The sequence below is a fragment of the Schistocerca cancellata genome, chromosome 1 (genome assembly GCF_023864275.1).
Source record: "Schistocerca cancellata isolate TAMUIC-IGC-003103 chromosome 1, iqSchCanc2.1, whole genome shotgun sequence".
In the NCBI taxonomy this organism is placed as follows: Eukaryota; Metazoa; Arthropoda; class Insecta; order Orthoptera; family Acrididae; genus Schistocerca; species Schistocerca cancellata.
This window is the reverse complement of record NC_064626.1, coordinates 1,153,599,762-1,153,612,464: the sequence shown is the minus strand read 5'-3', so window position 1 is coordinate 1,153,612,464 and position 12,703 is coordinate 1,153,599,762. Positions and strand designations below refer to the sequence as shown.

General features: G+C 39.1%; 1 pseudogene; it reads right to left on the bottom strand.

Moving 5' to 3' along the window:
* The window catches only part of LOC126093266 (aldehyde dehydrogenase 1A1-like), a 61,803-nt pseudogene that overhangs the window by 35,924 nt on the left and 13,176 nt on the right, over positions 1-12,703 (bottom strand).

Sequence of the window (12,703 nt, the reverse complement as noted above, 5' to 3'; positions counted from 1 at the left end):
TTGAATTTAAAAGCATAGTCAATTCACAAAACTGTTCACACCAAAATTACTTTCATTATTTGTAGGTCCTGATACAGAACTTAAGACGGATGTAACCTATTTGCAGAAAAAATAAAAACTGTGAAACACCTGTTTGACAATCAGAATGAAAAATATGCCCAGATCAAATTAAATATACCATTGTCAACACAATGCAGAACAGCATATTTTCATAAATAATTACCAAAATGACTGTAAGTGGTATTCTCAACCTGGCTTTATAATGGTATTAAACTGTCTTAAAAATGATTAAACTAACACTGGAATAACAACTCCAGCCTGAACGTGAAGGTTTTATGAGGTCTTTGACATATCAGTGCAGATAACTCACTTGTTGTCAGGAATTCTAGGAAGCTGATGTGTGTTATGGATCGCTCTGTAAACAATTGTTATCACTAATATATGTGAATATACTAACCAACTGTGAAAGTGTATCAGAATCTGGAATTAAACCGTATGGTAAAAAAAATGACATAATGGCCAAGACTATTTATTTAAAGGAAAAAGGCCAAACATAAACCTGCTGCCAGAACCTATTTTTACAAGCCTGTACAGGAAAAAGAAGGAGAAGCCTGGGAGGTATTCATCAAAACTTCAACATCATAAAGCTAAGTACAGTTAATTCCCCTAATTGTTCTGACTTTGTCCAGCACTAGTACTAAAATTTGGTCACACCAAAATGATATTAGCAACTTAGAAACGTCTCTATCTTCATAGCCTCACAGTGTGCAGTGTTGCACTGCATAGTACTCACATTAACATGTGAACCTTAAGCATACTGATGTTATGTAGTGAAGCACAATACTACACACTGCTATGGTGTATAAAATGAAGGATTGTTCTATATATCTCGTTGGAAAGCACTTATCCACAAACTTGCATCAATTAAAAGTAAGTGGAAATAATGTAGGAAATAAACTGAACTGACACGGAACTCGCAAGGCCTGAAATACAGGGTGAAATACAATAAAATACCATTCAATTCAATCATGCCAGGAATTATTAACAATGAACAGAAATATTTTTTTAAATGCTTACCTTGTCACCTTCTGCAACATCAGCAATCTTTTCACCTGTAGAAGGGTTTATGACGGGGAACTTCTTTCCAGATGCTGAGTCAACAAATTCATTATTGATGAATAACTGAAATGAAATGAGATAAAGCATCAGTTTTCTGAATTTTATCATACTCGCAATAACAACATAGTTCATAATTTACATGAGGCACCTTTGAATGTTTCTTTTGTAAATAGCATTCATGGTCTCAGCGATGGCTACAACACATATTAGAATGGTTTCATTAATTTTGGGATAATGACTACAAAGTATCCCTCATTAAACTATAACACTTGCCTTTGACTTTTTGTTAATAACATCTTGTGAAGACTACTTCATAAATTTATTGTTGTCAACAGCCGCTATTTTCTCAACTCAAATAATCTTAACAATTAGCACAACATCAGAATATATTATGGTAGGAGAAAACCACTCTGTTACACAACATATTGACAAGAAGGAACAGTGGATTGTAAGTGGTTTATGTTTTTCCTAGTGAGTATTCCAATTTTCCAAAATATATTTGCCCCAGCAGTGTTCTTTCAGTTCATTCATTCATGTAATATATTTTATATATCCATAATGAAGAATTACTTTGATATTTATCATAGAACAACAGTTAACTATCTACCATAAGAACAAAGGCCTGGTGGAATGAATACAGCTTCTTGTCATGCACATAACAGAAAGCTTCAGCCATCAAAACTAAGTAATAAGGTAGTTTATAAAAGAGGTAACTAATTAGGTCTATTTCTTTTGAATCTACAGGAATTCTCAACTCCTTCCTTTATGCCAGATAGAAGTTTATGTAATACTGTCACAATACAATGTAAAACCCACTCTGAATCCTACATGAGGAGCTTGAGTCTGTATGGGCATAATTTTTCTACCTTTTATTGTGATTATGTAAATCACAATTCAATTCAAGCTGATTTTAATTATTGAAAAGAAATATCATTAGCGCATCAATGTAGAGGGAAATGAATATATTATGACAGAATTTTAAATTTTTAAATCTGGTCAATAATTACATGAAATATTTGAAATCAAATTGTTGTTGGCCCTGGAAGCCATCAGACACACAACCTGTACCTGGGACCGAGCACCAGGTACTGTTTTAGCCATTTAGTAATGTGGAAGTGGGGACTTCACACCCAAAGAGCAATAGATTGCTTGCAACTATCTCTGAGTGACCAGTTCTTTGAAGTGTAATGCACCACATATACAGTACATAGACTTACTTCCTTAAAATATGGGATACGCATATGGAACAATTTAAAGTGGAAAAACCACACAAAATTAATCACAGGTAAGGCAAGTGCCAGACAGATTCATCAGGGATTCACAAGGAAATGTACTCCATTAAAAAAATAGATAACTTACAAAACGCTAATGTGACCACTTGTGATATTGCTCATCAGTCTGGGATCCTTACCAGATATGTATTGTATTGTATATTTATTGGTCCTGTGAACCATACACTGTACAGGGGTACATAATGATATAGGACAAGTCAAATAATTTGCAATAAAGTTTAACAGAAAAACTGTTGTATGGTTTTCAGTATATAGCAATATAACTCTAACATATGGGAATAACATTTCACAAATACACAAATAAATTTTACACACCCACATTTCATACTTTCGGCCTTGATTATACAGACACACACATATATGTAATAGACCACATATAATACACAGATAAATCTACATGTACACATTTCTTATTTTGGTCTTAATTGTATAAAATATTTAAATTTTTCACATATTTACATTGTAGATAAAAATTCATCAACACTATAGTAGCAATTTTGTAGCAAGTAGTCACTCACTGCAGTTTTGAATTTATGCATGCCTTAATTTTTTTTAGGTAGTTTGTTATACAGTTTTTTTCCTGCTTGTAAGGGTCGTTTTTGTTTTAGTGTTGTATGTGAAAACTGCATATGTGAATTTTGATTATTCCTTGTGTTGTATGAATGGATATTTTGGTTTTTTGGAGCAATCTTGCTATTTTCATCTACGATTTTCCTTATAAACATTATTGTTTCTAGGATATATAGGCATGGTAATGGAAGAATATGAAGCTTTTTAAATGAGGGTTTGCATGAAGATTGAGGTGCTGAGCCTTCCATGGCTCTTATAATTCTTTTTTGTGCAATAAAACAGCTTTTGCTGGGTGGTGAATTTCCCCAGCAAATTAAACCATATCTTAGTAGTGATTCTGCTTGGGCATAGCACACATTTTTTATGGCTTGCATTGATGTGCATCCAGCAAGAATTTTTATACTATAACAAATGGTATTTAATTTACTACATAGGCATTGTGTGTGTTTCTGCCATCTTAGGTCATCTTGGATCCAAACTCTCAAAAATTTAGTGCTATTTAGAATTTCAAGTCTTTTGCCTAACAGTTCTATGGTTGCAGTTAAAGGCTGTTTATTCTGCACTGTGTGTAGATGCATAGTGTTTGTTTTATGTGTGTTTATTATTAAGTTGTTCATTGAGAACCATTCTGATATATGTGAAGTGCTCTTTTTTATTTCGTTTTGAAGCTCTTCTGGGATCTTTCCTTTGATAAGTATATTTGTATCACTGGCATATTTAATGTACTTATAGTTAGGGCTGGATGGTTCCAGGTCCTTTACAAACAGCAAGAACAAGATTGGTCCCAATACGGAACCCTGCAGCACACCATATTTAACACACTGTTTTTCTGATTGATAGGAAGTAAAATTTTTTCCTTCTTTGTACAAGACTTCAACTATTTGGTGTCTGTTTTGTAGATATGACTTTACCCACTCATAGGCTGGGACTCTGACACCAACATTTTCTAATTTCTAAGCAATAGACCATGGTTAATGATGTCGAATGCTTTTGAAAGATCTAGGAATATTGCTGCCATGTGTTCTTTTTTATCTAATGCATTTAAAGCTTCATGTAAGAAATCTATAATAGCTGTCTCAGTGGATTTACATTTTCGGAAACCATGCTGTGTAGCTGAGAAAAGTTTATTTTTTTCAATGAAATCTATGAGTCTTTTATAAAAGATATTTTCAATTACATTAGAAAAAACAGATAGTAGAGAGGCTGGCCTATAATTTGTTATATCTGTTTTTTCACCCTTTGTGTACAATGGCTTCACTTTAGCGATTTTTAACCTTTCTGGGAAGATTCCCTGAGAAAGTGAACTATTGCATATGTCTACCATGGGCCTAACTACTAAGGGTGCACATTTTTTAATGATATGGTGTGGTATGTTGTCAGTACCAGAGGAAAATTTTGACTTTAGCTCCCCTATTGTTTTTAGCATATCCTGTTCATCTGTTGGGTATAGGAAGAGAGACTTGTTATTAGGGATAGTTTTAATCTGATTTGCAGTGACAGCGTATTGAAAGTTTTGCTTCACCAGAATCTCAGCTGCCTCAGAGAAATATGAGTTAAAATTATTTGCTATCTGCTAGGGATCAGATATTACAGAAGTGTTATCATTCAGTTTGATATTATGATATACTCTCCATTTTACTCCTGTTTCATGCCTTACAATGCCCCATATGGCTTTCATTTGCTATGAAGGAACTATTTGCCATTCTTTTTGCTTCTTTTATGACTTTAGTTAAAATCTTTTTGTAATTCTTAAAATAGGAATCAAATTCTGGGGATGTGGTGTGCTGTCTAGATATTTCATGAAGTAATCCCTTTTTCTTCACAGATATTTGTATCCCTGTTGTGGCCTATTTTATTTTCAGACTGTCTTTTTATGGAGTGGAAAGCAAAGTTCAAAATAATAGCTAAAACTATTTAGGAATTTGTTGAACTTATCATTTGTACTTTTACATTCATAGATGTCTTCCCAAGTTTCTTTACACAGATATGTAAGGAAATGTTGTATATTCTGGTCATTATACTTCCTAGATGTAGTAATTAGACATTCAGTTGAACTAAACGGCTTTCCTAATCTTATACTAATTTCTTGGGCTGTGTGGTCCGCAAAGCCACAAGGCTTACATTCTAATTCATATCTCTCCATAACTCTGATGACTCTCTTCTATGCAGTAAAGACTTTATTTCCTTGTGACTGGATTCCCCAAAACATGATGACAAATGTCGTAAGTCAATGGAAATATCCAAAGTACGCAGTTTTGATTGTTTCCAAGTCACAAACAGATGAAATTGAGTGAGTGGCAAATGCTCCTGAATATAGTCTTTTCTATAGGCTAGTGATGTGAATTGACTAGGTTAGGGTGTTGTTAATGTGTAATCCCAAGATCTGGAAGACTCAGCTCTCAATATTCCATCATCACGACATTTTCTTTCATGTTTTTCAGATTTTTGTTTGCTGTTTGAAACTGAATGAATTCAGTCTTGTTGAGATTGAGGGACAGACCATTAGAAGTGAACCAATCTAGAATTTCTTTGAGTATAGTGGTCACACAGTTCTCTAGACTAAGCACCGAGCCCTGTGATGCTCCACATTTCACTTTGAACCATCAGAGGAGGCATGTGCCATTTCAGAATTGTTCAGTACTACCTTCTGCCTTCTCTAATCTAGATTTGATTTGAGCCACTTCCTACTTTACAGTATAAGCCATAGCTCTCAGCCTTCATAAACAGAATTTTGTGATTTACACAGTCGAACATTAGACAGCTCACAAAAGATTCCAACTGGTGACATTTTATTGTTTACAGATTCGAGGAGTTGGTTTACAAATGAGAAAATTCGTGTTCAGTTGAAATATTCTTCTGGAATCCAAACTGATTTTTATTAAGGATGTTATGTTTATTAAGATAATACATGATTGTCTTGAACATTAGTTTCTCTAGGATTTTAGAAAGACTTGTTAGCAATGGAATTGGCCGGGAGTTGAAAACCTCACGGTACCACCATTCTTGAACAAACGCTTAACAATTGCATATTTGAGTCTGTTAGGCTTTGTCGATTAGTTTTCGTATTTCAGTCACAGTCAGCTTACTTTGCACTGCATTACTCTGTAGTAATTTGATCCTTTTATGTGGTTCAAAATGGTTCAAATGGCTCTGAGCACTATGGGACTTAACTTCTAAGGTCATCAGTCCCCTAGAACTTAGAACTACTTAAACCTAAACTAACCGAAGGACATGACACACATCCATGCCCGAGGCAGGATTCGAATCTGCGGCCGTAGCGGTCACGCGGTTCCAAACTGAAGCTCTTAGGACCGCACGGCCACAACGGCCGGCATCCTTTTATGTGTATCGAGTGTGAACAAAGCACTTTGGGGAGGGGAGGGTTGTATCAAAGTATGCACGTCTGTGTGCTTCTAAAAAGTTCATTTGTAAATGCTGTATGTAGAATGAATCATTTCTTGTCGACTACATCCATAAAATGTGTATTGTTAACGGATGAATAAAGAGATTGAATTGAATTGAACACCTGCTGAAGGAGGTCACATAATGGTTTAAACTCTGTTGCCAAGTTATTTATTCTCAAAAGAATTCTGTCTAATGCCCCAGACGTAGGATATGTGCACAGGTTTCGCTGTAGGATGCCCAACTCTGATACCAAGTGTAAGGGGAACTGCAGTACACTGGGATACTCCAAACGACTTAACTATATGCATTTAACTGAATATCGTTGTTAATATGGCTGAAAATGCTAAAATTATTTTTTTGTATTAAATAGGAAGTTCTGATTTTCACTGCACTTCACTGTTTTGCAATTCCTATTACCACTGGTACTACAACTGTCAACACACTGCACTCCACAGGGAAACAGGGAAGGATTAACAGAGGAAACAGAAAAGATCCAAAGAAGAGCAGCACATTTCGTTACAGTTTCATTTAGTAAGCGCGACAGGTTCACGGAGGTTCTCAGCGAACACCAGTAGCAGACGCTGCATGAGAGGCTTTCTGCATCAGGTCTACAGTTAAAATTCCTCGATCCCACACAGAGATTTAGCAGCAATCAATGTTCCCGCGAACCATTCGCGACTGGAACAAGAATAAGGGGACGCGGCATTGGTACACAAAGTACCCTCCGTCGCGCACCGCAAGGTGGCTTGCGAAGTATACAGTAAGTGAAGTGAACCGTTGTAGTCAACCGCAGGTATCGTGAGTGAGTAGAACAAGATCTACAGTGCATACCTTCGACATCTGCACTGCAGTGCAGATGTTTTCAGTGTAGCGTCCATCGTGGATACAAAGATAAATGGGGGGTAAGCAATCAAACGATACTCAATTTTTCTGTAACGAGCCGCTGAGGACCACACTTGTCTTGTACCATAATGTTCAGAAAATATCTTTGACGAACCTTCTAAATTTTGTTGGCGCAGATGCATGCTGCGGTGTATATAAACTGCCTGGCAAATTACGTGTGTTTATTACTAATCACCTGGTTCGTAGTTGCAGGTTGTCTGTCTAGCAGCTTCCAGAGGCAACTAGAATTTATTTTTCAGTGTTTAATATAATTACTGGAAGAATTTAAAATGCTGGCATAATCTACTCATTAAGAGATATAATCTTACGTTAAAGGTTTAACGCAACAAGTCGGAGTTATCCACATCAACTGGGATTTGTACAAATCGTCACTAAATAATTATTTTCCTGGCGTGAACACTGCACTTGATACCGCCACTGGCAGTGATGTACGATTAGGCGCCTACCACTGTTTGCATGCGCATATCCTGACAAAGGTGCCATTGGTTAGAATCATTACCCTTGGAAGTGCAAATTGTACCACTAGAGAAGCTTATGAAAAAATATCTACATGCGACCTAAAACTGCATCTGCTATGCTCAATGCTAAGTTACTCTGATAGCAGTGAATGGATCTACTGAACTTTCTCCAAACTTCGTAGATTTATTGATGAACAATATGTTGATCAAAAATTTATTCTACAGTAAAATGTTTGATTTGTTTAAATCAATTGTTATATACAGGGTGGTCCATTGATAGTGACCGGGCCAAATATCTCACGAAATAAGCATCAAACGAAAAAACTACAAAGAACGAAAAACTCGTCTAGCTTGGAGGAGGAAACCAGATGGCGCTTTGGTTGGCCCGCTAGATGTCGCTGCCATGTCAAACGGATATCAACTGCGTTTTTTTTTTTTTTTTTTAATAGGAACCCCCATTTTTTTTTTTACATATTCGTGTAGTACGTAAAGAAATATGAATGTTTCAGCTGGACCACTTTTTTCGCTTTGTGATAGATGGCGCTATAATAGTCAAAAAATATAAGTACGTGGTATCACGTAACATTCCGCCAGTGCGGATGGTGCAGGGTGTTTCAAAAATGACCGGTATATTTGAAACGGTAATAAAAACTAAACGAGCAGCGATAGAAATACACCGTTTGTTGCAATATGCTTGGGACAACAGTACATTTTCAGGCAGACAAACTTTCGAAATTACAGTAGTTACAATTGTCAACAACAGATGGCGCTGCGGTCTGGGAAAATCTATAGTACGATATTTTCCACATATCCACCATGCGTAGCAATAATATGGCGTAGTCTCTGAATGAAATTACCCGAAACCTTTGACAACGTGTCTGGCGGAATGGCTTCACATACAGATGAGATGTACTGCTTCAGCTGTTCAATTGTTTCTGGATTCTGGCGGTACACCTGGTCTTTCAAGTGTCCCCACAGAAAGAAGTCACAGGGGTTCATGTCTGGCGAATAGGGAGGCCAATCCACGCCGCCTCCTGTATGTTTCGGATAGCCCAAAGCAATCACACGATCATCGAAATATTAATTCAAGAAATTAAAGACGTCGGCCGTGCGATGTGGCCGGGCCCATCTTGCATAAACCACGAGGTGTTCGCAGTGTCGTCTAAGGCAGTTTGTACCGCCACAAATTCACGAAGAATGTCCAGGTAGCGTGATGCAGTAATCGTTTCGGATCTTAAAAATGGGCCAATGATTCCTTTGGAAGAAATGGCGGCCCAGACAAGTACTTTTTGAGGATGCAGGGACGATGGGACTGCAACATGGGGCTTTTCGGTTCCCCATATGCGCCAGTTCTGTTTATTGACGAAGCCGTCCAGGTAAAAATAAGCTTCGTCAGTAAACCAAATGCTGCCCACATGCATATCGCCGTCATAAATCCTGTGCACTATATCGTTAGTGAATGTCTCTCGTACAGCAATGGTAGCGGCGCTGAGGGGTTGCCGCGTTTGAATTTTGTATGGATAGAGGTGTAAACTCTGGCGCATGAGACGATACGTGGACGTTGGCGTCATTTGGACCATAGCTGCAACACGGCGAACGGAAACCCGAGGCCGCTGTTGGATCACCTGCTGCACTAGCTGCGCGTAGCCCTCTGTGGTTGCCGTACGCGGTCGCCCTACCTTTCCAGCACGTTCATCCGTCACGTTCCCAGTCCGTTGAAATTTTTCAAACAGATCCTTTATTGTATCGATTTTCGGTCCTTTGGTTACATTAAACCTCCGTTGAAAACTTCGTCTTGTTGCAACAACACTGTGTTCTAGGCGGTGGAATTCCAACACCAGAAAAATCCTCTGTTCTAAGGAATAAACCATGTTGTCCATAGCACACTTGCACGTTGTGAACAGCACACGCTTACAGCACAAAGACGACGTACAGAATGGCGCACCCACAGACTGCGTTGTCTTCTATATCTTTCACATCACTTGCAGCGCCATCTGTTGTTGAAAATTGTAACTAATGTCATTTCGAAAGTTTGTCCGCCTGAAAATGTACTGTTGTCCCAAGCATATTGCAGCAAACGGTGTATTTCTATCGCTGCTCGTTTAGTTTCTATTGCCGTTTCAAATATACCGGTCATTTTTGAAACACCCTGTATTTGCTTCGTGATACATTACCCGTGTTAAAATGGACCGTTTACCAATTACGGAAAAGGTCGATATCGTGTTGATGTAGGGCTATTGTGATCAAAATGCCCAACGGGCGTGTTCTATGTATGCCGCTCGGTATCCTGGACGACATCATCCAAGTGTCCGGACCGTTCGCTGGATAGTTACGTTATTTAAGGAAACTGGAAGTGTTCAGCCACATGTGGAACGTCAACCACGACCTGCAACAAATGATGATGCCCAAGCAGGTGTTTTAGCTGCTGTCACGGCTAATCCGCACATCAGTAGCAGACAAATTGCGAGAGAATCGGGAATCTCAAAAACATAAAACCATATTTCTATGCACCAGGAATTGCATGGCGACGACTGTGAACGTCGTGTACAGTTCTGCCTCTGGGCACAAGAGAAATAACGGGACGATGACAGATTTTTGCACACGTTCTATTTAGCGACGAAGCGTCATTTACCAACAGCGGTAACGTAAACCGGCATAATATGCACTATTGGGCAACGGAAAATCCACGATGACTGCGACAAAGTGGAACACCAGCGACCTTGGCGGGTTAATGTATGGTGCGGCATTATGGGAGGAAGGATAATTGACCCCCATTTTATCGATGGCAATCTAAATGGTGCAATGTATGCTGATTTCCTACGTAATGTTCTACCGATGTTCCTACAAGATGTTTCACTGCAAGACAGAATGGCGATGTACTTCCAACATGATGGATGTCCGACACATAGCTCGCGTGCGGTTGAAGCGGTATTGAATAGCATATTTCATGACAGGTGGATTGGTCGTCGAAGCATCATACTGTGGCCCGCACGTTCACCGTATTTGACGTCCCCGAATTTCTTTCTGTGGGGAAAGTTGAAGGATATTTGCTATCGTGATCTACCGACAACGCCTGACAACGTGCGTCAGCGCATTGTCAATGCATGTGCAAACATTACGGAAGGCGAACTACTCGCTGTTGAAAGGAATGTGGTTACACTTATTGCCAAATGCATTGAGGTTGACAGACATCATTTTGAGCATTTATTGCATTAATGTGGTATTTACAGGTAATCACGCTGTAACAGCATGCGTTCTCAGAAATGATAAGTTCAGAAAGGTACATGTATCACATTGGAACAACCGAAATAAGATGTTCAAACGTACCTACGTTTTGTATTTTAATTTAAAAAACCTACCTGTTACCAACGGTTCGTCTAAAATTGTGAGCCATATGTTTGTGACTATAACAGCGCCATCTGTCACAAAGCGAAACAAGTGGTCCAACTAAAACATTCGTATTTCTTTACGTACTTCACGAATATGTAATGAAAATGGGGGTTCCTATTTAAAGGAACGCAGTTGATTACCGTTTAACCTATGGCAGCGCCATCTAGCGGGCCAACCATAGCGCCATCTGGTTTCCCCCTTCAAGCTAGACAAGTTTCGTTCTTTGCAGTTTTTTCGTTTGACGCTTATTTCGTGAGATATTTCGCCCGGTCACGATCAATGGACCACCCTGTATATTAGCTGTATTGTAATGTAGTATGTTCAAATGTGTGAATTCCTAAGGAACCAAACTGCTTAGGTCATCGGTCCCTAGACTTACACACTACTTACACTAACTTATGCTAAGAACAACACACACACCCATGACCGAGGGAGGACTCGAACCTCCGGCGGGAGGGGCCACGCAGTCCGTGACACAACGCCTCAAACCGCGAGGCTATAATTTAGTAATATTGTAAATCTGATGCAGTGTATCCAGCCAAGGTTGGTGAATGATGCAGAACTGGTAATAAATGATACTGCAATACACAATTCGTGAGTAGTGTTCATCGGTAGAGGATCCTTCCCAAGTTGGATTAACGACAAGATAGAAACGATTCAAGGAAGAAGTGCGCGATTCGTCAGGGGGTTCATTTGGTCAGCGTGATATGCGCAGGATTGCCCAACGAACTGTAATTGGATGCACTGCAAAATAAACGATTATTTTCCCTTCGTGGCCGGCCGCCATGGCCGAGCGGTTCTAGGCGCTTCAGTGCGGAACCGCGCTGCTGCTACGGTCGCGGGTTCGAATCCTGCCTGGGCATGGATGTGTGTGATATCCTTAGGTTAGTTAGGTTTAAGTAGTTCTAACAAGGGAACCTCCCCATCGCACCCCCCTCAGATTTAGTTATAAGTTGGCACAGTGAATAGGCCTTGAAAAACTGAACACATATCAATCGAGAAAACAGGAAGAAGTTGTGTGGAACTATGAAAAAAATTAGTAAAATATACAAACTAAGTAGTCCATTTCAAGATATGCAACATCAAGGACACTGGGAGTCAAGGAGCGCCGTGGTCCCGTGGTTGGTGAGAGCAGCTACGGAACGAGAGGTCCTAGGTTCAAGTCTTCCCTCGAGTGAAAAGTTTAATTTTTTATTTTCAGTTTATGTGACAAACTCTTATGTTTTCATCACTTTTTTGGGAGTGATTATCACATCCACAAGAAAACCTAACTCGGGCAAGGTAGAAGAATCTTTTTACCCATTCGCTAAGTGTACAAGTTAGGTGGGCCGACTACATATTCCTGTTATGTGACGCACATGCCGTCACCAGTGTCGTATAGAATATATCAGACGTGTTTTCCTGTGGAGGAATCGGTTGACCTATGACCTTGCGATCAAATGTTTTCGGTTCCCATTGGAGAGGCACGTCCTTTCGTCTACTAATCGCACGGTTTTGCGGTGCGGTCGGAAAACACAGACACTAAACTTATTACAGTGAACAGAGACGTCAATGAACGAACGGACA